The sequence below is a fragment of the Saimiri boliviensis genome, chromosome 16, assembly GCF_048565385.1.
Source record: "Saimiri boliviensis isolate mSaiBol1 chromosome 16, mSaiBol1.pri, whole genome shotgun sequence".
Classification (NCBI taxonomy): Eukaryota; Metazoa; Chordata; class Mammalia; order Primates; family Cebidae; genus Saimiri; species Saimiri boliviensis.
Window position 1 is genome coordinate 61,895,638 of NC_133464.1, and position 24,540 is coordinate 61,920,177.

A 24,540-nucleotide genomic window follows, 5' to 3' on the forward strand; every position below is an offset into this window, starting at 1 on the left:
CTGGGCCTTTAAACAATTTTGTTGAAGCCTTTAAACAAACGGAAAAGACACAGGTAAAATTGCTTAGGCAGATATTAAACCCACAAAGAGATAGACAAAGAGAAGGTGGTGCTGGGCTCTCCCTGATTGTTGGGAAGAGAGTGGATGGACTCTTCCAATGATCAAGGATCACGTTAGTTTTTGCCAAAGCTCGTGACTGCTGGGAGTTGTGGGCGATTGTGAGAATTACGTAAGTTACTATATGTAAAGCATTTAGAACAGGACTTAGAACATCATAAGCCTATTTGTTTTAATTATCATTATTAGTTATTACCAACAAGTGTCACCAGTAGAGGGTCTTAAATACAAGTTGTCCAGGTTCTTGCAATTTTGAACAAAGAATTGGACAAAACGCACATCAAATCAAGGAAAGAATGAAGCAAGGAAAGCAGAGATTTATTGAAAGTGAAAGTACACTTCATAGGGTGGGAGCTGCCAGAGCAGCAGCTCAAGGGCCATGGCTACAGGAGGATCTTCTGGGGTCCAAATACCCTCTAGAGGTTTTCCATCGGCCACTTGGTGTATATCTCATGCAAATACAGTGAACCACGATCAGTCTGAGTGGTTGTGGAAAGCATCCAATCAGAGGCTGAAGTGAAGTTACAAAGTGACACTCCTATGCAAATATCTGATTGGTTCTTTTCATGACCAATCAGAGGTACTTACTTTCAATTTTCCACCATCCACGCAGAAAGGGGATTGTGGCTTTGCAAAAGGAGTAGCCTCTAGTCGTTTTATTACTTAGGTGTGGAAAGTTGAGGTTTTTCTTTTGATTTAGTTCTAGGAAGTCAGCGTGAATCAGCCTTAGGCAGCCTTAGATTCCCTGCCTCCAGATCCTGTTCTCTTGCCTCACAGAGTCGAAGACAGACCACCAGTAATTAGAACAGCCAGGGTTTACTGAGTACTTAGGAAGTGTCAGCTCTTTGGTAATGACTTTACATAGGAGGAGACTGAGACAGAGAGGTAAGTACATTGCCTGAGTCACCCAGCCGGGACTGTAACCCAAGGTTGTTTGTTTCCAAGTCCATGCTTTTAAGAGCTCAGCAGGAAGTCTTGGAGGGAACAGAAAGGAGGCAGCCTGAGGATGTGTGCGGAGCAACCTTTACCTCCGCTAACGCTTATGTTTGGAAGATGAACAGAATGGAGGCAGAAGTGTTGGGTTCCAACTGCTCAGAGGAGTGTGAATAGTTTTGTTTCTTATTTTTTTTGCTCTTTAGTTTCTCATCTTTTCCTGTTGAATAATTTTTCTTTGTACTCTGCAGTGGTTCTCAAACTTGACTGCACATTAGAATCACCTGGGGAGCTTTTTCAGCGGTTCATCACAGACCAATTACGTGGAAACCCCGTGAGTGGGGGTGGCCCAGGCATCAGTACTTTAAAATTATCCCCAGGTGATGCCAACTACCCTAAAATGTCTCAGTCTTAGAAACTTACGTGAATCATCCAGGAAGTTTTAAACAACATCCAGGCCTTGCCCTGCCTGATTCACTTGGTCTAGCCTGGGGCTTAGGTACCATGCTGTGTAAAAGATCCATAGGTGAGCTGAATGTGTAGTCAGATTTGAGAATCATTGTCACCAATGAGACTTTGGGTAGCAACACAGAAGAAAATACATAAGTTATTATTATTTTTCAGACAGTCTCACTCTGTTGTCTAGGCTGGAGTGTAGCTGCATGATCTTGGCTCACTGCAACCTCTGCCTCCCGGGTTCAAGCTATTCTCCTGCCTCAGCCTCTCAAGTAGCTGGGACTACAGGTGTATGCTACAACGCCTGGCTAAATTTTTGTATTTTTAGTAGAGACGAGGTTTTGCCATGTTGTCCAGGCTGGTCTTGAACTCCTGACCTCAGGTGATTCACCCACCTCAGCCTCCCAAAGTGTTGAGATTACAGGTGTGAGCCAGTGCGCCTGGCCAAGTTATTTATTTTTTTTTAAAAAGAGTTAGAAAGGTGAAATTGAGAACACTTATGTATGTCAGTGATTTACATTCTTATGACTATGTTAATTTCACATTCTATGTCATTCTTGTGGCAAAGCTTAGTTAATAAAGAATGCTGGCGAGGCATGATGGCACATGCCTGTAATCCCAGCTACTCTGGGAGGCTGACACGGGCGGATCACTTGAGGCCAGAAGTTTGAGACCAGCCTAACCAAACATGATGAAACTCCATCTCTACTAAAAATAAACAAATTAACTGGATGTGGTGGTGCTTGCTTGTAATCCCAGCTACTTGGGAGTCTGAGGCAGGAGAATCTCTTTAACCCAGGAGGTGGAAGTTGCAGTGAGCCAAAATTGTGCCACCACACTCCAGCCCGGGTGACAGAGTAAAACTGCCTCAAAAAAAAAAAAAAAAAAAAAAAAAAAAAAGGTATGCCATACATTGAGATTTGTTGGAATGCCTAGGGCCATAAGATAGGTAATATTTAAATGTTCATAAGATATGCTCCAAAGGGATATTTTGGGACACCTTAAGAGCTGCTGGGGCACAGGCAAAATGATTAAAAAAAAACACAAAAAAACATGAGAAACCATTGAAGAAAAGAGACCCTCTCATTCTCTTTGCTCATGGTCACCCACAGCGTCACCTCCACAATGCTAGTAACAGCTGCAGCTCCTGTCCTGTCATCTGCAGCCTAGCCCTTGCAGTCTGTGGCACTTAATGCAAAGTCTCTGTGGTGATCCTGGTGGAGATACAATGACAGATTGCAGCCTTGGTTGTGAGGGTGGGATACAGCTTCTGCTGTAAAGGTGATAACACAGGCTGTGTTCTGGGCCTGAGATCATCATGGGTTAAGTGGGAGCCTCCTCCTGTCCACCTAGGTTGGTACCTAGCCTGACTATGAGGTAAGTTATAAAGTGGGCAGTGAGTCTTCAATGTTCGTTCCCGCTTCTGCCTTCTCCCAACTGCCTTCATCCACTACCTACTCTCCCAAGCAGCACAGTAGCTGCTGGAGAGTCCAACATGACCATTAGCTTGCTTGGTTACTTTGAGTGAACTCCTTACTCCATTGAACTTCAGTTTTCCCATCTGCAAAACTGGGCCAATTTCAATGACTGTCATCAGGATTAGAAAAAAGGCATTTAGAGCAGCCCATGGTTGGTGTTTTGTACATTTTACCTGCTGCTGGCTGGTGTGCAGGGAGAAACAGGGAAAAAGACTTTGTGGGCTACACAGGGCTGTGTGCTGATGATCATGGATACCTAGGGCAGAAGAGAGAGAAAAGTGTTAGTCTGGGAGCTGTGTTCCCCTATGGGCTTGTGCATTCACCTGTCAAATGGGCAAGTGACTCCTGTTGGTTTCCATGGAAATATGGAAATTCATCCGTTGTTTATTTCACATAAGGATGAATTAGGAACTTAGAGTTTTTGGAAGAAAAGTGCTCATTACATTCTAAGTTAAAAGATTTAATCATCCAATTTCAATCTTCAACATTCTTGGCAAGTGATGCTGAAAGTTATTGTTTCCTTTAATTTAATAATTAAGTGTATTCGTGGAAAGGATGGATGCACATTAAAAATAAATTTATTTGTAGGAATATATCTCCGGTATTTACCTTCATTATGTGCATCAGTGGAATAGGATTCAGGTTATATCTCATCTTTGGATAGGAGTGTCCTAAACATTAATTCATAAAGCAGCACTTTGGTATTCGAAGGGCATTTGTTGCCCTTAGAAAACCTGCTGTGTATGCACTGTGCTAGGCCTGTTTATAAATGTCTTTGGGACACAATGTAGCTAAATTGCTGATGTTAATTCTATAATTCGTTATGGAATAGAACTCATGGCATGCAGAAAAGGAAAGGGATCTTGACTTGTCCTTGGCATTCACCTACCCTGGGCAAATTTCTGGAATGGAACAGGCTAAGTGTGTCATTAGCATGTTCTGACTCCTTCTCTGCACCTCTCATCGGCCTCCTGGGGCACTCTTCTCTCACTCTCCAACATCAGTGTCCTAACTGATACCCTGAGGTGCAACTGTGGCATCTCTGTGACTGGGAGCCCCTGCTCCAGACCACTTGTCCTGCTTCCCTCTCCCCACCTAGTCATAATGTTGCAGCTGATTTCAGCCAGGAGGAGGAAGACAAGTGGGTAGATTAAATTAATTCGCACTGCCTGGATGACTGATATCCTTGTGTTTATAGTGCTTGTGAAAAGAGAATTTTTCTCCTCTCCTTTCTTCACCATTTTTTTCCCAATGGAAAAACATTTCAGACCATTTGACAAAGTGAAGTGACAAAATTCAGACAACCTGAAAGACAAATTTTGTAAGCAGGAGAGGTAATATATCTCACCTGGGAGTTTTTGCTGATTTCAGTTCTTTTACCACATCTCTTCCAAAGTATATCCTCTGGTTGTTTAGAGGTGTTGCCAATACGGAAAGACCTTATCAGAAAGGACTACAGAATTTGTGGAATCCAGGGCAAAATGAAAATAGGGAGCCCCTTGTTAAAAAACTGTTAAAGATTTTGGCTGGGCATGGTGGATCACACCTATAATCCCAGCACTTTGGGAGGCTGAGGTGGGCAGATCATGAGGTCAGGAGTTCAAGACCAGCCTGGCCAGTATGGTGAAATCCCCATCTCTACTGAAAATATAAAGCATTAGCTGGGTGTGGTGGTGGGTGCCTGTAATCCTAGTTATTTGGGAGACTGAGGCAGAGAATTGCTTGAACCCGGAAGGTGGAGGTTGCAGTGAGTTGAGATGGAACCACTGCACTATACATTGCACTATAGCCTGGGGGACAGAGTGAGACTCCTTCTCCAAAAAAAAAAAAAAAAAAAGAATTTCAAGATGGTGACCACGGAGCATTTTAGTCTGTAGAAATTTCTTTTGCACACTTGCTTAGTGTTCTGCAGAGATTCTTTTGGGATGCTCGAAACTGTTTTCTTTTTACGGTGTTTCTCCTTGCTTCACTTTAAAGCTCCTATACTTGTATTTCACAACCTCAATGTTCAGAACGAAGCTTCACTATCCACTGAAGGAGGGGGTGGTAGAGGCGTTTCCCTAAGGGGGCTACAGGATGAGGCCTGGGCTGTGGGTTGAGCCTTTTGCTTTGGCCAGCTGTGGAGGCAAGCGATCACCGTAAGAAGTGAAAGGCAAGGAGCAGGACAGTCTTCCTGATGGTGTTCTGGCACGTGTGTACTCAGGCATCCTTCACATACAGTCATGCACATATAACATTTAGGGCAACAATAGACTGCATATCCAGCGGTGGCCCCATGAGATCATAATACCATATTTTTACTGTACTTTGTATGATGTGTTTAGATACACAAATACTATTGTGTTATAATTGCATACGGTATCCAGTAGAGTCACATGCTGTACAGGTTTGTAGCCTAACAGCAATAGGCTATACCATATAGTTTAGGTGTACTGCAGGCTGTCCCATCTAGGTTTGTGTGAATACAGGCCATGATGCTTGCACAATGGTGAAATTGCCTAATGATGTATTTGCAGAACATATCCCTATTGTTAAGCAATGTATGACTGTATATCCAAACTAAGAGGAAGCACAAAGGAAAGTGTGGAAAGTGTTGAAAAGCAAGGTGCCCTACTTCTGTCTTCTGGTGAACTTAGTAGATGTTTGTTTCATCAGAGATTCTGATGGTATTAGCAATCCTTCAACCTTATATTTGGTTTAAAATTAGAGTCTTCTATCTGGTAATTGTTCTCATTTTCTGGGACTACTATACTCACTTCAGAAAGAAAGGAACCAGACCCCTAACCCCAACGTATGTGCTTCAGTTATTTTATAGTCTGTTTATAGGAGAGAAATATATATATAAGAGCCAATATGCTTTCTCAATTGCATTTCCTAGTGAAACTTGTTTTACCTCAAAATTCAGGTTCATTTTCTTTCTAGGAAAGGTATTTTTTTTTTTTTTTTTGAGACAGAGTCACTTTCTTTCACTCAGTCTGGAGTGCAGTGACATGATTATAGCTCAAACTATAATCAAACTCCTGGGCTCAAGTGATCCTCCTGCCTCAGCCTCCTGAGTAGCTAGGACTACCGGTGCAAGCAATAACCCCTAGTTAATTGTTTTTAAAGAGATAGGGTCTCACTGTGTTGCTCAGGTTGGTCTTGAACTCCTGACCTCAAGTGATCCTCTGGCCTGGGCTTCCCAAAATGCTGAGATTACAGGCATGAACCACTGCATTTGGCCAAGAGGCAGTGTCTTCATTCCAAAAATTAAATGGAAATACCACTTAAATACAATTTTTGGGGAGAAGATATAGTTCTGAGATAAAAATAAAACATATCCCAGAGCCTACATACTTAACATTTTTGAGTTAGATGGGTTTTTAAAAGTCAGTCATGTGAGATTTAAATTATAGGGAGGCAAATTGATCAGTCTCTCTGTCCATCTACACTGCTGCCAGGACAATACTTTAAAAAAAAAAACCTTGGATTTTATTATATAATAGAGGATCTTAAAAATGTGTACTTTGTGAAAGTGTGCATTACCAACTCAGTGACTCAGTGGGTTGCCATTTACTTAACCCCAAGGGGAAACTCTGGGAGAGCAAATAAAATGTGTGCCTCACAATTGTTTAATATTGTGCCCTGTATTCTATCTTCTACTATTTGAAGTGATTAAAATGTTCTTTTTAACTATATGCGGGGCCTGTAGGTGAAATGTTGATGAGCCATGGTACAGATGAGATTCCCAAACTGAGACAGCTTAAGAAATGTCCAGGATCTTGTAACAAGTGAAAATGTCACATGGTACGAGGTCATGTTAGAACACCTCGAAGAGGATAAAAGATGTTCCACAAGCAACAGGCCAGTTTATACATGGATCTATGTGGGATTGTTGTCAGTGTCCATCCTTGACTCAAGAAAAGACCTAATCCATTGGAAATGTTTTGTTTCTCTAACAAAAGGAAGCAGGGCATAGACAGGACAAAAGAGGGCTTTTGGTTTATTTTCATGGCAGAAGTCCACACTGGCGAGCTACCTTTGAGAACTGACAGCTTATCAGGACATATTAGAAAACCTTGAAGAGGATACTTAAAGCCATGGATGAGGTCACTAAGGGAGTGAGGCAGGTGTGGAAGAGGAGAGGCCTGATGAGGAGCAGCTGGGGCTGACAAGGGGCTGGTGATGTAGGAGGAGCAGAGAGCGCTCTGTCCCGGGGCACTGTTGGTAGGTCAGTTGCAGTAGGAGCAAACTGAGAAGTGAACATTGGGTTTTCCAATAGTAGGGGTGGGGGCAGGCCTGATTGTAGTGGGCTCAAGAGAGGACCAGAGGAGAGGGTTAGAGACAGTGATCAACTCTTGCAAGAAGTTGTACTTAGAACGGTGATATGGTTTCACTATGTTCCCAACCAAATCTCATCTTGAATTGTAGTTTCCATAATGCCGACGGATTTTGGGAGAGACTTGGTGGGAGGTAATTGAATCACAGGGTGGTTACCCTCATACTGTTCTCGTGATAGTGAGTGAGTTCAGATCTAGTGGTTTTATAAGGGACTTTCCCCTTTTCTGCTTAGTACTTCCCCTTCCTGCTGCTACGTGAAGAAGGATGTGTTTGCTTCCTCATCCACCAGGATTGTAAGTTTCCTGAGACCTCCTTAGCCCTGCAGAACTGTGAGTCAGTTAAACCTCTTTTCTTTATAAATTACCAAGTCTTGGGTATGTCTTTGTTAGTGGTGTGAGAATGCACTAATAAAAAGGGAGTGAAAAACTAGAAGGTGGCTGGAAGCAGAGGTAGAATCAGAGAGGCTTTTATTGGGGGGATGATTGGGATGCTCAGAAGTGTTCCTATAGACTGGGAAAACTGCATTCAGCATCCTGGCTTTTGTTCGATTTTGTAGGACTGAGAAAGTGTCAAAAAATCTAAAGTCTGGAGATATTTCTGGGCACTGACAAAAGATTGAAACCCTTTGTAATAGAAATGCAGCAGCCAATCTGGTCTTGCCGGACAGGGGGGGCTAGGCCTCCGTGAGTTTGCTGTGGGAGCTGTAGGAAATAGGCTGGGCTTTGCTCTTCCCGGGTGGGCCCTGTCCTGCCCTGGTCCACCCACCCCTGGGTCCTGTCCTTAGTTATTTTCCCTGAAACTGGTCACAGTAGATTGTGGGAACAATATAACCAAGACATACTAAGTGCTTCAGTAACTTATTATGGGCTTAATGAAAGTTACTACTTATTGAGGCACTGTGCTGGGTATTTAATATATGTTAGTTTATTTCTCACAACAGTCCTACAAGGTAGTTACTTTTGTAGATGAGGAACTTTATAGATGAGGAAGCTGAAGTGCAGATAGGTGCCCTTGAATAGCAGGGCAGCTATTCAACCGAGGTCTATTTGATTCCAAAGTTTATATTATGTAACACTGTTTCTTTATTGCTCTGGTGACCAGAATTTTGCTTAATATTTTTATTTTTTATTTTTTTCTTTTTCAACTTTTATTTTAGATTCAGGGGGTACCTGTGCAAGTTTGTTACATGGTTATATTGCATGATGCTGAGGTTTGGGGTACAAATGAGTCTGTCATCCATGTAGTGAGCACAGAACCCAATAAGTACTTTTTCAACCCTTGTCCTCCCTCCCCAGTACTCCCAGTGTCGCTGCCAACTTTATGCCCATGAGTACTTGATGTTTCACTCCCACTTTAAGTGAGAACATACAATATTTGTTAACCTTTTTAAGACCCCACTTTTTAAAATATTCAGTTTTTAACTCTTGAGGTAGGAAGTGAGGGATGATCCCATAACACGTGTTGGATGAAGTACTCTGCGTATATGGTAACAATTGCTCCATTTTGTCTTTGGCATATTTCTTTTAGATATGAAGAGCTGTCTTTTAAGCCTAATATTCTGAAATGCAAAGAAGAATGCCATTTACTCCATTTTTGCTATTCACTGTTTCTTTCTAGCTTATCGCTTTTCTAACTTTCACCTCAACACTGCAAGTCTAACTTTTCACTGTATTCTCAAGTGGCTGCCACCTTCTCTCTTTGGCCTTGTGTTCTGCCTTTTCTGGACTCTTCTTAGTAGCATTGTATTAGTCCATTCTCACACTGTTAATGAAGACATAACTGAGACTGAGTAACTGATAAAGAGAAAGAGGTTTAATGGACTCATAGTTTCACATGACTGGGGAGGCCTCACAATCATGGAAGAAGGCAAACAAACAGAGGCATGTTGTACATGGTGGCAGGCAAGAGAGCATGTGCAGGGGAATTGTCCTTTATAAAACCATCAGATCTTGTGAGACTTATTCACTATCATGAGAACAGCATGGGAAAAACCTGCCCCTGTGATTCAATTACCTCTCACTGGTCCTTTCCACAATGGGGAGTTACAATTCAAGATGAGATTTGGGTGGGGACACAGCCAAACCATATCAAGCATGATGCCATTCTTAAGCAGAACTTCCCACAGAGCTCCATCAGGGATGCATAATGGCTCTGAATGAGATAGGAAAGTGCGTTCTATTTTGTTTCTATTCTGACTCTGAATAACTCCTAATATTATTGTAAAGGTAAAGCCAAAAGCCACAGCATCCCACTGGACTGATGCTGTTAATCTGATATCTAGTTTAGAGTGACTTTTGGAGTGATCAGCTTGGAGCTCATTCTTTTTTGCGCCAAACCAGCATTTCCCAAGGTGAATTTTATGGAACACTGTTCAGGGAGATGTGACAGGAATGCTATGAAAAAGTGGACCCAGTGACAACACATTTGGGAGCTACTGCATGTGCTCTGCCTCTCCTGAGGACTGATAATGCTCATTAATGTGTCAAAATGTTAAGAAGTCACATAGGGTGTCTTAGCCTGGGTTTTCCTAGCAGCAGACTGTGAAACCAGGGTTTCAGGGCAAGTAATTTATTTGGGAGATATAGGATATGATAGAAGAGAAGTGGGAAAGTGATAAAAGGATGGAAAGAAAGCCAATAAAATGTGCATTCCCAAGAAAGTGAGTAGAGCTTAACCCCAAGGGGAAACTTCGGGAGATCATGTGAAATACATGCCTTAAAATGATCTTACCTGAGGGACGAAGGAGCTGTGTTATTTTTACACCAACTGCTGTCAGTTATTGCTGATGGCTGCTCCCAATTTCTTGTACTTCCAGCCTGTCACTGGCAGAACAGCCTTCCAGGCTTTGCAGAAGTCTCTCAGGCAAAGCAATACAGATCATGGCCACTGACGTCAGTTGGAGAAATTTAGGATGAACAGAGGATGTGGATGTTGTTTGTTTTGTAGAAAGAACCCTAACCCAATATTTCAAAAATCTGAATTGGGCATGGAACACTGGTTAGGGATTCCAGTTTAGGAAGTGTAGATGTAATAGGGTCACAAATTTAGTATACTACACAAGACTCCTGAAGAAAATAGAACTGGCTCTTTTAGAATACCTGAGTCCTCTCATCAGAGCACTCAGGACATTCTGAATCTCCTGAATGTATCACAAAGATTATGAGAAACCAGCCATACTGTCTTAGGGTCAAACACAACAAATACCATACTGCTGCTCCCAGGCCAGATGGACAGAGCCACAGGCAGGGCAGCTCCCAGAGCTGGGCTATCTCAGAGGGTAGCTGCTAGAGTCATCTGGAAGTTGAGCACTTGGAATATGGCTAGTACAACCAAAAAACTGATTTTAATTTTTATTTTAATTATTTAAATATAAAGGGATCTGCATGCATATGGCTTGTGGCCACCTTATTGGACAGTGTGACCCTAGAGGCATGCCACCTCCCCAGGGTGCACATGGGGAGGTGTGCCCCATGCTCACGTGGATATCCTCCAGCTCCTTTTTACGTAAAAGGATGTTTCACTATTCTTCTCCCACTCTGGTTTCCACCTCAAGGGGTTGCTTAAATTTCTTGGTCCTGGTGTTCTTTCAGTAGGTACCTGCTGCCTAAGACTTCTCCAGCAACCCAAAGGGAGCAGCTTTCTTCACAGGCATCCAGAAGATTCCTCTGACCCCTTCCAAATGGCCTCACAGCTGAGTGCTGCCATTGAGACATCTTCCCACGCTTGCCTTCTTTAACCCCTCATGGGACATTGAAGTGAGGTCCCAGGTGAGGCACCTTTTTGAGGCTAGCTTTCTCCTGCACCCCATAGGGGTGATTTGCAGCAAGTTCCACTCCTGCGGCCCCTCAGCAACTTCTCTGTTATCTAGTGACCCCTCTCCCATGAGGTCTGCATCTCAGCCTCAGGAAGAAGCCTTTTCCTTGGGTGCTCCCTCAGCCTCATAGTCATGGCTCTGCCTCCTTTGGTGATTCCTAAATTCTCAAGAGTTCTTTTTACCTCTTACTAGTCAGCCCCCCATCATGCTAATCCCCTGTTTTCGTTAATAATTCTTTACATTCAATTTCCTGGTCAAATTACTAGTAGTTGCTGTCTCCTGGTTGGACTCTGACTGATACACTGTAATAATCTGACCTTCATTTGGGAAAGGATAACATCAAAAATTGTCACCAAGAGAGAATAGGATGCCTAGAGATGATATATACAAGTTATACACTTACAGAGAGAAAATGAAAACATAAACTATATTTCAAAAGTCTCTATGTCTGGCTATATAACTTGTGATGATAATTTTGCAACTTTCCAATACCACTATTAGACAACAGAGGAAGTCCCACTGTTCATTGCTTCAAATGAGAAATTAAAAACTGTAATGGGATATGTTACTGTCAATTATTCAGGATAAAAGAGAGGAGGTGACTTCACCTTCAGGAATAGTGAGCAAGGATGGTCCATGGAGGTTGACAGTAGAAGAGACTCTTTTTACTTGACTTGTTAAAGACAGAGGAGTCCTCACTAAAAGACCTTTTAAAGCCTTTTACGACAGAAAACTCACCAGCCAAGGACTGAGTACAAAATGAAAGGAATTTGTATAAAAATCCTTCTGGTTGATGTCCACCTCCTGGTGTTCTGAATTCTTCCTTACAATCTTATAAAAATGATTTTTTTATTAAATTAGGACTTGGCAAGTAGAAGACTGCATCTTACCTTGGCTGAGAATTCCCCTAAAGTGGAATCTTCCTTATCGACTTAATTCTGTTAGTGCTGTAACTATCACAATTTAAAGCTGTCATTTGTTAAGCTAGGTGTTAAGCTCAGCACTTTTCACTTATGTCCTATTTAACCTTTAAAAAATGCCAGTAGACAGATGAATAAATTGAAGTTCAGAGAGGTTAAGTAACTTCCACAGGGTCATGTGACTGTGGCAGAGCTGGGCTCTGAAGCCAGGTATGACTGACTCTAAATTCTCCTGTTGCTTCTGACCTTCCACTAACGTCACTGTTCATCAAAAAATGATTTTCAATTTTGCCAATTCCCTTAGGAAGCACCATCACTGCCTGCTTTAGTTCCTGCTCATGTGGCTATAAAGACATACCTAAATCTGGATAATTTATAGAGAAAAGAGGTTTAATTGACTAATAAAAATGTTCTACAGGCTGTAAAGGAGGCATGTCTGGAAGCTGAAGGGGAAGCAAGCACATCTTCACACGGCTGCAGGAGAGAGAAAAAACATGAAAGGGAGATGCTACACATTTTCAAACTGTCAGATCTCATGAGAACTCTCTCTCTCTCTTGCTATCACGAGAACAGTAAGGGGGAAATCCACCTCCATGATCCAAATCCGCCCCCATGATCAAGATCCAAGGGACCTCCCACCGGATTCCTCCCCAAACACTGGGAGTAACAATTCAACATGAGATTTGGATGAGAGCACAGAGCCAAACCATATCACTGACTGAAGCAAAAGAATAGAAAGGGCTCCTGAAGAATAAATGCTAAAGATAAATGGGGATGTTAGGGGTAGAGTAGATGTGTAAGGAGAGGGCTTTGGAGGATCGGATGGGCAAGGACACTGAGAAATAAAGATAAACACATCAGACTCTGTTGCAGTCTGAAGGTTGGCACAAGCTAACAAGACCAACAGACCTCTTTGGAGCATGGTCATGACAGGAAGCGGGAAGAGTGGGGCGGATGGTCTCCAGGATGCCGGGAAGAATGGTGGATGACAGTGAAGCAGGGAAGGACATTTGCCTGATTTATTTGGAATTCTCATAGCCGATGGTGGAAATGGGAAAGGGCACTACCGTATTCTTAAATTCATAACTACTCTGCAGCTGATCTGTACTGAACCAGGATTGTATATTGGGGATGGTAGAAGGTTTAGTTTCAAAGTATAGTGGCAGAGCAAATATCCTTAGCACTCATTGGCTCACCTTTTCCATGTGCGAGACAAGAATATAATAAAATAAAGGGAAGCAGAAACCATCTGGATCCATCTGGATCAACAGAAGCTACTTCCAGGGGAGCCTCTTCTGACACCAGATACCAGGGGCAGCCAGGAAAGGGGGAAAGACGAATTCCTAGGACTGGGGCTGCAACTTTCTTCCCAACTGCATCTTCCTCGCCAGCAGGGATGGTGTACGACTCTGTTACACAGTCATCTGGAGAATTCTTAAAAGGTGGAAGGATAGCTGAGGTCTGTGCCATGGCTTCCCTGGGAGTGGGGAGGGTAGTAGCTCTTATCTACTTACAGAAATCCCCTCATGCGGGGAAGAGGGGATGGACGTGTCTGGTTTATGAGCCTTGATTCATTAGCTGCTCAGAAACCCCCCAAGTCTACAAATTATGCCCGGAATCAGAGCTGCTAAGGAGACTTTAATAGTGAATGATGATGGTGATGATAACGTCCCCAATGATGTCAGTAACAGTAGCTTTAGGAGTGTTCCCCACAGCCATCATTTACTCAGTGCCCACCACATCTCATATGTTGTGCCTACTTCTTTACATGCAGTCTCAGTTAATCCTCAGAACAACCATCTATATGGATGCAAAAAAGCCGAGGCATGAAGAGGTAAAATAAGGTTAAGTTCTGAAAGTAGAATTTCAGTGCTGGTCTGTTGGACACCAGAACCCACAACTGTGATCATGATGCTATTGCAATGGATGCTGTTGGCTGCCTCTCCTCTCCCTCCTCCCGTCCTCAGGACAATCCTCTGATTTGATTCTGGTGTCCGCTTTTCTTCATCTAGTCCTGTGATCTGGGGAATCAACTCCATCCTCACCCCCTGGGTAAATCCTGCTTAGGCCAAGCCAAGAAGCATGTGACATTTCTGCAGTCAATTATTGGTCTAGGTGGGGCATGAGATTTAACTAGGCCCAAGCATGGCCTTATGTTTCATGATGAGAGGAGAGATTGTCTCACCTACAGCAAATAAACAAGATAGTAAGTTGTGCTAGTTGTGGCTGGTAACCTCCTTGCATGAGGACAGGTGATCTGGTAACCTATGAAGACAGGGAACACAGGGACAAAATGTATACATGGAGGACACACAGAAGACATCTGAGCCAAATGGGCTGTAGGCAAACAGAACTGGAACCCTGGTCATTTTGTGTGTACAGCCCCATTGACCATCTATTGACTTCCTCATATGTAATCTAATAAACTTCTTACTTACGTAAGCCAGTTGAGTCAGGTTTCCTGTTACTTGCAGTCCAGCATATCCTAACTGATACAGCTCTGCCCTCCCTCAGTAACCTGCAGAATCAAGTGTCCTTAAGGGGCATGTACTATCTCAATTATACAAAACATGTTCTGGTTTTATTTAATCTGTAAACATTATGTTTAAAGCATCTCAGAATGCTTTAAACATAAACCTAAGTCCTCCAGTGGTCCTTAAAGCTGTGTTATTTTTCTTACTTCACAAATAGTCACTAACTTCGCTTACACAAACCCGGTAAGGGAGCCTGATGATATTTCTTAGCCTGCTTTTACCCCCTCTGATTTGATCAATATTCTAAGATGAAAGATTACAAAAGTCATCTTTTTGAAGAAAGTAATGGTGAATTGCAGGGAGCAAAACACACCATCCAGAGGGAAGCCTCTTTCTTACAACATACAATAATGCTTGTGGCAAAGCCCCATGGAGAGCTGAGTGGAGGGAAGTGAATGGGGACTCATCATATTCACAAAGGGGGTTTGGGTGAGGCCGAGGTGTTGGGAAGGGAGGCAGGACCCAGAAAGGTCAGAGGCCTGGTGCGATTATTCCACTGCTCTTAAGAACAGAAGGTTGAATAGAGATTATCAATGCCCTACTCTTACGTTGTGAAGCCCTGCTGAGAATGGGAGCATAAACCACAGAGAAGCAAGTTAGAAATAACTGCCATTGTAGGTACACAATGAAGAAGTGCTGTGTGCACGGAAAACCGAAGGTTGAGGAAGAGTGGCCTTGGAGGGTGGCGGCTGGTTATTTTTTTTAGGAACTATGTAAAGAACCTAAGAAATGAAGTTATTATGAGTTATTAGGGAAGATGGACTGTCAGCAGATTCTGTATGCAGATTGTTAGTGGAGGCAGATTTGTTCTACATGGCATCATACAGAGAGAAAAGGAAACAACAGTTTTAGAGATGCCTGATGATATTCATGTCCTGGATCTGGGCTGTTACTTTTTCAATACTGTCAACATTATGCATGGTCAAATCACCATGGCTTTGCAGTTTAATTTTAGAGCATCTCATATGCTATCAATACAAGAAGGGAGGGGGCTTCCTTTGGCATAGATTATGTTAAGTATATTTCTTCCCTAGGGTTTAGGCAACATCATCAGTTGTTTTTTTTTTGTCTCTCCATTCACCTTTTGATATTCCTCTTTATAGAAAAACAGAATGTTATTGCTCCCTCTTTATTTTGTCAGAAAGGACACTGAAAGCTGGTCAGATACTTATGGCAGGCCATTGCTTTAAGAAGGAAAACTTGGTTAAAATTGATGATTAAAAAAAGGAGAAATAGGAGGAAACTGGGTGTTATGGCTTCAACTTGCTACCTAATTCCAGCCTATGTGATGATTGTATTAAGTCCTTATTTTGTATAAAAGCAATATTGTAAATTAAGATTGTATTCCTGGAAACCCAGTTAACAATATGAAAATGCTCAAAATATTGATCATAATAATAAACAGAAAATAGACAACAGGGAAATATTTTACAAAGAATAACTAGATGCATTTAAATGTTCCTTTTAAGCCAAGTTCTCCCTGTAGGCTTCCATCTTTTCAGTACCACTAAGTTTTTTTTCAAAATAGGCATGAGTAAGATAAAATTTCCTAGATTAATTTAGTAGATCAAGAACCAGTCCTGCAGGATGTAGGGATCATTCCTTTGCCTCCAGAATCTCAAAGTCTTACTTCCCAGTGGTGGAGAAAGGGTATGAAACAGAAAAAGTAAAGTACAAACTCCATGGTTGCTGACTGCAGAGAGCAACAAGGAAAGACAACTGGAAGGACCAGTTGTCCTCTGTCATCTGTGTGAACCAGAAATAGACATAGAATATTTGTTTTTTTATCAAATGCTATTGCAAATGCTTTTTCATATGCATTGAGTAAAACTCAGAGATCAGAATTTTTGATGAAGGGAGAAAGTTAGTGCTACCTGTGGTGCTTGCACCTGATTATGGAGTTAGAAGTATTTTTTCCATATTTCATTTTTAATACATTTTCCTGATTATAAAAACATGCTCATTGTAAAAAACAAAAAAGAAATAACTACCTTCATCATCTGGAGCAATCACTTTGCTTTAGTGCATTTCCTCCTGCAATTTTTAAAATGAAAATCCCAAGAGTTATCAGAAGTTTCTGGGAACATGGATATGAATTTAAAAAGAAAAATTTAAGAAGACAAAACAGAAGATAAGGGAGTCACAAATGCATGAAATACTCAGAACTGAATTGCCAAATCTTAGAAACACTGGAATAAATATAAAAGAGTGGTCTGGTATATTTTATTATCTTAATTTATATTATAATGAGAAATGAAGCACATCTGACTTCAGAGTCCTCATCTTCCACTGTTTTAAGACTGCTATAAAAGTGACCCATTATAGAGAGAATTAATAAATGAGAACTAATGGACCCAAACCAGGGACAAGTAAATATGACATAAATATACAAACAACTTTTAGACACCACCAAAGTATGAATCATATGAAGGCAGCACTCAGTCGATGAATTTTTACTTAAGGTATCTAATGGTCCTAGTCCAAAATAAATGTAATTGTTACTGTTTCATTACATTTTTTCATATCTCAGTAACCTGGAAATTCCTTTGAGAGTTGTAGGTTTAAAACAATTAAATTGACGCTTAACAAGCATTGACTTTTGAATTTTGTAAGCTTTTGAATTTTGTTTTGCATGAAATTGTTAGTAGCAGAATGAGGAGATATGGTATAGACCAGATGTTTCCAGCATTTCCTCTTTATGAAGTATGTTTCCTCTTTATGAAGTAAAATGATGCTATAGATCCTCGTATAATAATGTTTTTGTTTACTTCGCATAAGTAAATATGTATGTGGATTAGTGGGTTCTGTGAAATAATTACCCAGCCCCAGCCCATAGCCTGGGCTTCAGCCACTGAATTACTAGAGAAGAGGAAACAACTTGTAAAGAAAGACGTACTGTGGGAAATGGAAGTGTTCCCAGGGGCCCTCTTCCTCCTCATAGAAATGTCTCCATATTGCAGAAATTTTTCCAGCTTCCTTGTTGTGTGAATTCATCTTATTTAGGTCTCTCATGCCAGTCCCAAACAGGAAATCATATTCCTGCAATATGGCCCTGTGTCTCCTTCCTTTGGAATATTGTAAACATCTGCTTTGTCCCAGCAGAATTAAGCCAAATGATAACACTGCAAAGAGTCTCTTAGCTGGCTATCTATTGGTTTTGTTTTTATTGTTACATGTGGGCCAAGTGTCTGAGAACTTTTCTCTTAATTTCATGTGCCTCTCACGCAGATTGGTGTTGGAGAGCAATCATGCAACTTCTGTGCGATTCTGCAGATTTCCCTCCAAAGTGAGAGAAGAAATAGAATCACATTTTGAGAAGATATTGCATTGCTGAGACTTCTTTTGATTTATCTGGGGTGCCAGTCCTGCAGCCTTCTGTCCTGTTTTAGCTTTAGATGTAATCATTCCTGGTTATTATTAACTCAGAAGAGAGAGAGATGTTTTGTCAATTCAGCCCATTCAGTGACGGCTGCAGAACATTCATGGCACAGTTGGAAAAATAGTCTGTTGCTTTTGTTGAAAGAATGATCTTTCCTTTGGCAGGAACAAAACCCATATTCTATCTTATCTGGCAGAGAAACACTTATGCAGTCAGAAAGACAGTTCCTTTTAGCTTTTAAAAAATATTCCAATTGAGAACTGGTTTTGTGATGCAAATTTGGTGCCAATGACTAAGCTTCTTTGAAGAATAAAAGTTGGAGAGGTGCTTTGGCAGAGGTCTGGAGCCCTCCAGGATATTCTAAAGAGATGCTGAAGTTCTTATCTTTCTTGGTTTGAAGGTTGTCTCTCTCACACTGAACATAGTACTTGAAGAAACTTTAGGAATGTAGGCATTAAAGTTTAACCCCCTCTGAAAGTAAGCCACCTGTAGAAAGGTCAGTATAATATCTGGGTTTAAAGCTGGTTCCACCACTTACTGTGTGAACTTGACCAAGGTACTTCATTGAGCCTCAGATTCCCCATCTGTAAGGGAGGAAGATTATAGAATCGTCCTCATAGTGTGATAGGGATTAAAGGAGACGGGGGCACAGTATCTGGTAGAGTGTAGTGGCTCAAGTAGTGCTATCTATTATACTATTATCAATCAAATATCTAACAGTAGGTGGTACTTTTTAATCATTCTAAGTCTGAACTTCTCACTCTTGTCTCATGCTTCTTTCGGGTGCAATACCCCATTAATGATGTCCAGCCAAAGATCTCCAGAAACAACTCTTGTACTTGAATAAGGCTGTTTTATTACTTGTTGCAGTGAGGGAGAACACACATCATGGAAATCATGGGAATCATGGGTGTCTCAGTAAGAGGGTGTTAAAAAGGACCTTATGGAATTTGGACTTTGATTGGGTGATTTGAGGCAGGGTCTAAGGTAGCAGGGAGATGCTGTTAGAAAGCAAGGCAATTCTGTGATTGCGAATTTCAATGACTCTTATCTACATGAAGGGGAGACTGTGGGGAGAAGAAAGCTGTTATTGGTAAAGAAGGAGCAGTCCTCATTTCAACCAAGAGATAGGGTATTTGTTATTTCATGGATGGTACAGTGACTTTCTTTTGTTTGTACTTAGACAAAATTATGAAGTGGCCCTGCTTGGTCTTTTTTTTTTATCATGGTCTCAAAGTAGCCTGGTCAGAGGCTGGTTTTCTGTGAGATGGTTCATGTCTAATGGGAGAATCACAGGGTCTGCCTGTGAGACCCAGGCCAGCTTCTGGGTATCAGGGGCTGTTTTTTTTCTTTCCTCAATGGTTACAACTAGAATTCTAAAGAAACATTCCAATGATTTCAATGAACATCATCTCCTCCCTTCTTGAAGAGTTGAATAGACCAACCAAGCTTTCAGGAAAAACACATCATTCATTTGTTCATTGAACAAATTTTTCTTTGGAATTTACTACTGGCATGGTTGCATATTCTGGGGCTCTGACAATGAACAAAAAAGAGGATGTGTGCACACTAGAGCATCTAGCAGGGGAGACATTCTAACAGGGGAGACGGACACACAAGGAAACAAATGAAGAAACCCGTGTTTTCTGCTCTTGATAAGTCTACAAACTGACTGTATAGATGGTACTCTATACTGTCCATCCTTATTTTGAGAAACTTCTCTTTTTATCCCTGGAATTGATGCCTCTTTAATGGAAAATGGCAATGTTTTGAGACATAAACACCTATCTATACCATACATGACTAAATTTCTTTTCTGATGTTCTGGACATAAAGATGAAGTGCAAAAGGCTGTGAGAAGTGAGAATAGGAATGTAGAAGACTTCCGGATATTAAACATAAAAGATGAGTAAAAGAAAGAGGATTTTATTGATTTTGATGTATTTGAAGGAAGAAATCAGTGATGATTTCCCTAGATTCCTGTGCTATGCTAGTGAACAGGCTGCTCTTTACACTAAGAATATTTGGAAAAGTCAGGTTTCATATGTGGTTTCCTTATCTACTCCAATTGGTGCTTTGTGAGTGGGTTTTTTGTTCACTCAAGATTCTCTTTCCAGCCCTTCTGTGTCTTATTTTGGTTTCCCTACATTGGTTGGCAAGGTCCCTGCTAAATACTTATCAGGTTTGCGATGAATACCTGTGGATTGATGCTTGGGTTCCCTGTGTCCTGTAACCCAGATGTCAGCCATACAGTCATCCTCTGGTTCCAGAAGCCACAACCACCTTCTCTGTTTATCCTATGACCACCTGAATGCAGACCCAGCAACTCTTTGTCATCTCTTAAAGAAGCAACTTACCCAGATACCTGGTAGACCAAAGAAGATGTCACCGAGGGTTTTACAGGGAAGACAGAGAAGATTTTTTCCACATCAATCAACTTGCACGTTTTCACTCAACAAGTCTGTAGCAACCAAGGCTCTCAGCTCAGCTTCCCCAAAGTGAGGCTCTTCTCTCAATTTCCTGGATTTTCTTAGGGCACTTCAACATTTTCATCTTTTTATCCTGGAGAACAATGAAAACTATCATTATGAGACATTCTTTTTCCAGCTGTGATGGTTAATTTTATCTGTCAGCTATACTGGGCTAAATGATTCCCAGAGAGCTGGTAAACAGTATTTGTAGATGTGTCTGTGTTTCTGGAAGACATTAGCCTTTGAATCTCTACACTAAGTACAGCCCAACCTCACCAAGGTGGGCAGGCATCATCCAATCCACTGTGAGCTTGAGTAAAGCAAACAGGCAGAGTAAAAGCCAATTTTCTTCCTGTTAGAGCTCGAACATTTATCTTTTCTTGCCCTCGAATGTTGGTGCTCCTTGTTCTTGTACCTTCCGACTCAGACTGAATTATACCACTGGTTTTCATGATTCTCCAGCTGGTGAGTGGTGGATTATGGGACTTTCCGGCCTCCATAATCACGTGAGCCAATTCTCATGATACATCTTTTCTCTATCTCTATTAATGTTGAATCTATCCTATTGGTTCTGTTTTTCTAAAGAACCCTTGCTAAGAGACCAGCTTTAACTAGCATAATAACTGTCTATTAGCTTCATTCTAAAGCCATTTTCATGGCAGATTGCACCCTTTTCTCTCCAGCTGGCCACCTCCCTTACTTGAGAGTAGATGTAGAAAGCAAAACGGGAAAATTATATAAGTGAATATGTGACTTATATTTTTACAAATGATTGCTACAGTTTTAGGCCATTACTTTTAGAAAATAAGTCAGAAATGTTCAAAGAACAAATTTCCTCTCGTGTCTTGGATTCATGGCTTCCCTCCTACTGTGTCTCTGGGCTTACTTAATTTGTTGGCTGCTTTTGCCATTTTTACAGAGTTTGTTATTTACTGGCTTTTTGACTGTCCTTGGATGAAGCTGGGATCTGTGTGAAAAAATGAATTTACTATCCCTATTCCTATCACTAAACTTTTTTGAATATTTATTTCAGCTTCTTTGAGAAGAATTGCACAATGAACTTATTTGAATTTTATCTTTCTTGCATTTTTAGCCTATCTTTGCTGAAGAAACATGTTCAACGACGAACCCAAATGTTGAAGTAAGTAATGAGTGCTTATATTGATGGTTTGCTCTATACTCTCCCCTACAGGTGATCTTTCTTATCTTAATGTCCAATTATTCTATGTGTCTTTGGAAGTAATTTGTGATCAGATGCAGTGGTCAGTTTCACTTTAGACAGCCCTTTTGTTTGGAAATTATTTATAGTGGGTGGCTACATCTTGTACTTACACATCTATCTTTCCTTTTCTAACTGAGCTGGAATTTATCTGCAAGAGTCTCTACTAGAGGGATGTTAAAAGTAACAATAACTGCTCTTATGTGTTATTTGATAATTTTTGTTTAAGGAAAAATCCCCCAATGCCTGGGATAATATGCAGCTCCTCTGATAATTATGAAATAAATATCCCTTCAAGTTTCCAAACCCCCATCTTTTTTTACTTTTTGTTATTTTTATTTAAAGGCTAGTCAAGCCAAACCCCAATCTTGATACAATTCCTCTTAATTTGGGCTAAGCTCCTTGGTGTGCTGTGGTGAAAGGACAGATCATTATAAAATTATAATTGCTTACATTCATTTTGTGTTTGTTTTGTAGAAGTATTGTAGAAGATTCTTTATAAATATTTTCTTAATTCCCACAACAATCATAAAAGAAAGGTATGAACATTCCTCATTATAAAAATGAAACTGGTTCAAGAGGAGCCCCAGTTACATGGATAAGGAAGAGCAAAGCTGAATTTCAAGCCACGTTTTTCTGGCTTCATGGCAGAGCTGTCTGCTATGCCATGTTGTTTCTCTGCCCTTTTCCAAGGTAGTGATGCATCTCTTCCCAATTCTGCATTATCTTCTGATCATGACTTGCCCTGGCTGCCAGATTACAGTCCCGGGGCTATATCTGGAATAACCATGTTTTTTGGATACTTTAGTCCATTTGGCTGAGGTCTCCCTGGCCAGCCATTGCTACTGGGCCCCTTGCTACAAGTTTTTGCCTAGTTTTTCTTTATACCCCACTTTGCTGGCCCCCAAGTTGCCCTCCCATCCTGGCATGCCTTGCTTTTGAATTCATTTACATTAGGAAGGAGCTATGAGTTGAACCATCCTGAGAGCTGAATTTTGGAAAGAAACTGAATTAAACATTTTAAAATCAAAGAACATATTCTCAATTTCCTATCCACTTAAGGTACTGAAGGATTTTAAAATCTTTTAAGGAAAAAAAAAAGCTTTGCTTGATTTGTTTTGAATGAAATTGCTCAGTTGCTCCTGCTTTTTTTGTTTTGGGCTATCTGATATTGAAAAACATATCCTGGAAATTGAGTTCTGTGCTCAAATTTGAAAGAGAGAGAGAGAGAGAGAGCGTGCAAGAGCAAGTATTTGTAGAAGTTGGGAAAAATAGGGGCAGCAGTGGTTACTTCCGTTACCCCTATTGTTGCAATGCTGGAATTTTGGGTTCTTTGGTCGGTTGTAGTATCATCAGAACCTGGTAAAGCAGAACCTACCACCAACCCCAATAGTCCTAGTAATTTACCGTGGGTCCTACCCACATGAGCATTCTCCTAAATGTAAGAAGAAATTCAAAGGTCAAGTCAACTGGTCAGGTTAGAATCCTGATTCCCAAATACTTAGAAAAATCTCTTTTCTCCTCAGTACATCAAGGTGTGAGACTTTGAATATCTTCCTCCAAGAGTTTAAGAAATCATCTCATTCACTAGGTTTGAACTGAATCCCTTGAAATGATTAATATCCACCCTCAGTACCTCCAGCAACAGGTGCCAACATGATAAATTAGATCTTCAAATGCTAATCACATATGAGCCTGGAGGCATAAAATGATGGAACCAGCCTCTTTGCAGGCCATCCCAGCTAGTGTGGCAGAGAGCTTGATATTTGAAGCCAGAGGAACTTGGTGGGTCCAGTAGGAACCTCCTTCTTAGTGTGAGTGATTTTTAGATCAGTCACAAAACAGGGAAAATAAAAATACTCATTTCACAGGGCTGTTATTTTTATTGAATGGGAATTATGAGTATTAAAATACTTTGTAAAATATAAAGTACAGGTGTTTGCTATTTCTGCTATTCTTATTTTAATTATAATTACCTTGTTAAAGACAAGGGAATTATTTTATTTGAAAGGTTCCAACAAGTACAGAAGGGGAGTCTCATTTAAACTTGTGATCTCATGAAGATAATTACGAATAATTCTGGATCAGAGAAGCTGGGGAGTCAGTGTGTCAAGAAGCGCAAAGCTCCGCACGCTTAGGAATTTCACTCTTAGCCTCTTGGATAGACTTTCAAAGGGAAATCTCAGGCCTCAGTTCAGTTAGGATCAACAAATCTTTACTGAATTTCCTGTTCGATGTGCTGTTATTAGGTGCTGGGATTCTGAGTTAAATGAGACATCATTCTTGCCCCATAGAAGATAACAGGCTAAGAGAGGAGCCAACAAAACAGATTATGCTGACGCACCATGGTAGTGTTAGAATGCAGGTGCATTCGTGGTGCTCACCAGCTGTCTTTAGATCTCCAAATCCAACAGAGATTTTTCAGTTCTTAACTCATGCAAATACTTTGCTGATTTCCAACCTTGATTCTCCTTTCTTGTTGTAAGTTGAGGTCCTTCATCAGTTTTCATCCCTTTCATGACTTCTATTATGCTCTCTTACCCTTAATTAAACACTGGTGATTCCAAAGGTTTCAGTCTTGGTCTTTTTTTCTTTTCACTGAACGTTCTCTCCCTGGTCTGTCTCATCTGCTCTCCTGGTTTTAACTATCACCATATACTATGATTCCTTATCTGTATATCGCTATATGTAAACTCTCCAATGAGCAATAGATTCCCACATCTAGCTCTCTGTTGTGCTCTTTTGGATTTTCTTCAGGTTCAACTTGTTCCATATTAAGTCTCTTCACTGTAACTTGAGACTTGAGTTACTTTCTAGATTTTCAGCATTTTGTTAGTTTCCCCATTGGTAGTCTCACCATATTGGTAGTCTCACCATTTCATGATAGATTAAAAAATTT

At 40.9% G+C, this 24,540-nt stretch overlaps 1 long non-coding RNA gene across 1 annotated transcript in view; it reads left to right on the forward strand.

The window, feature by feature from the left end:
* Positions 1–725: 725 nt before the first annotated feature.
* The window catches only part of LOC141581630 (uncharacterized), a 358,748-nt gene continuing 334,933 nt past the window's right edge, over positions 726–24,540 (forward strand). Inside the window, exons 1-2 of the long non-coding RNA XR_012514383.1 lie at positions 726–1,002; positions 21,516–21,563. This is a non-coding gene — a long non-coding RNA (uncharacterized LOC141581630). The remainder of the gene's footprint in view (positions 1,003–21,515; positions 21,564–24,540) is intronic.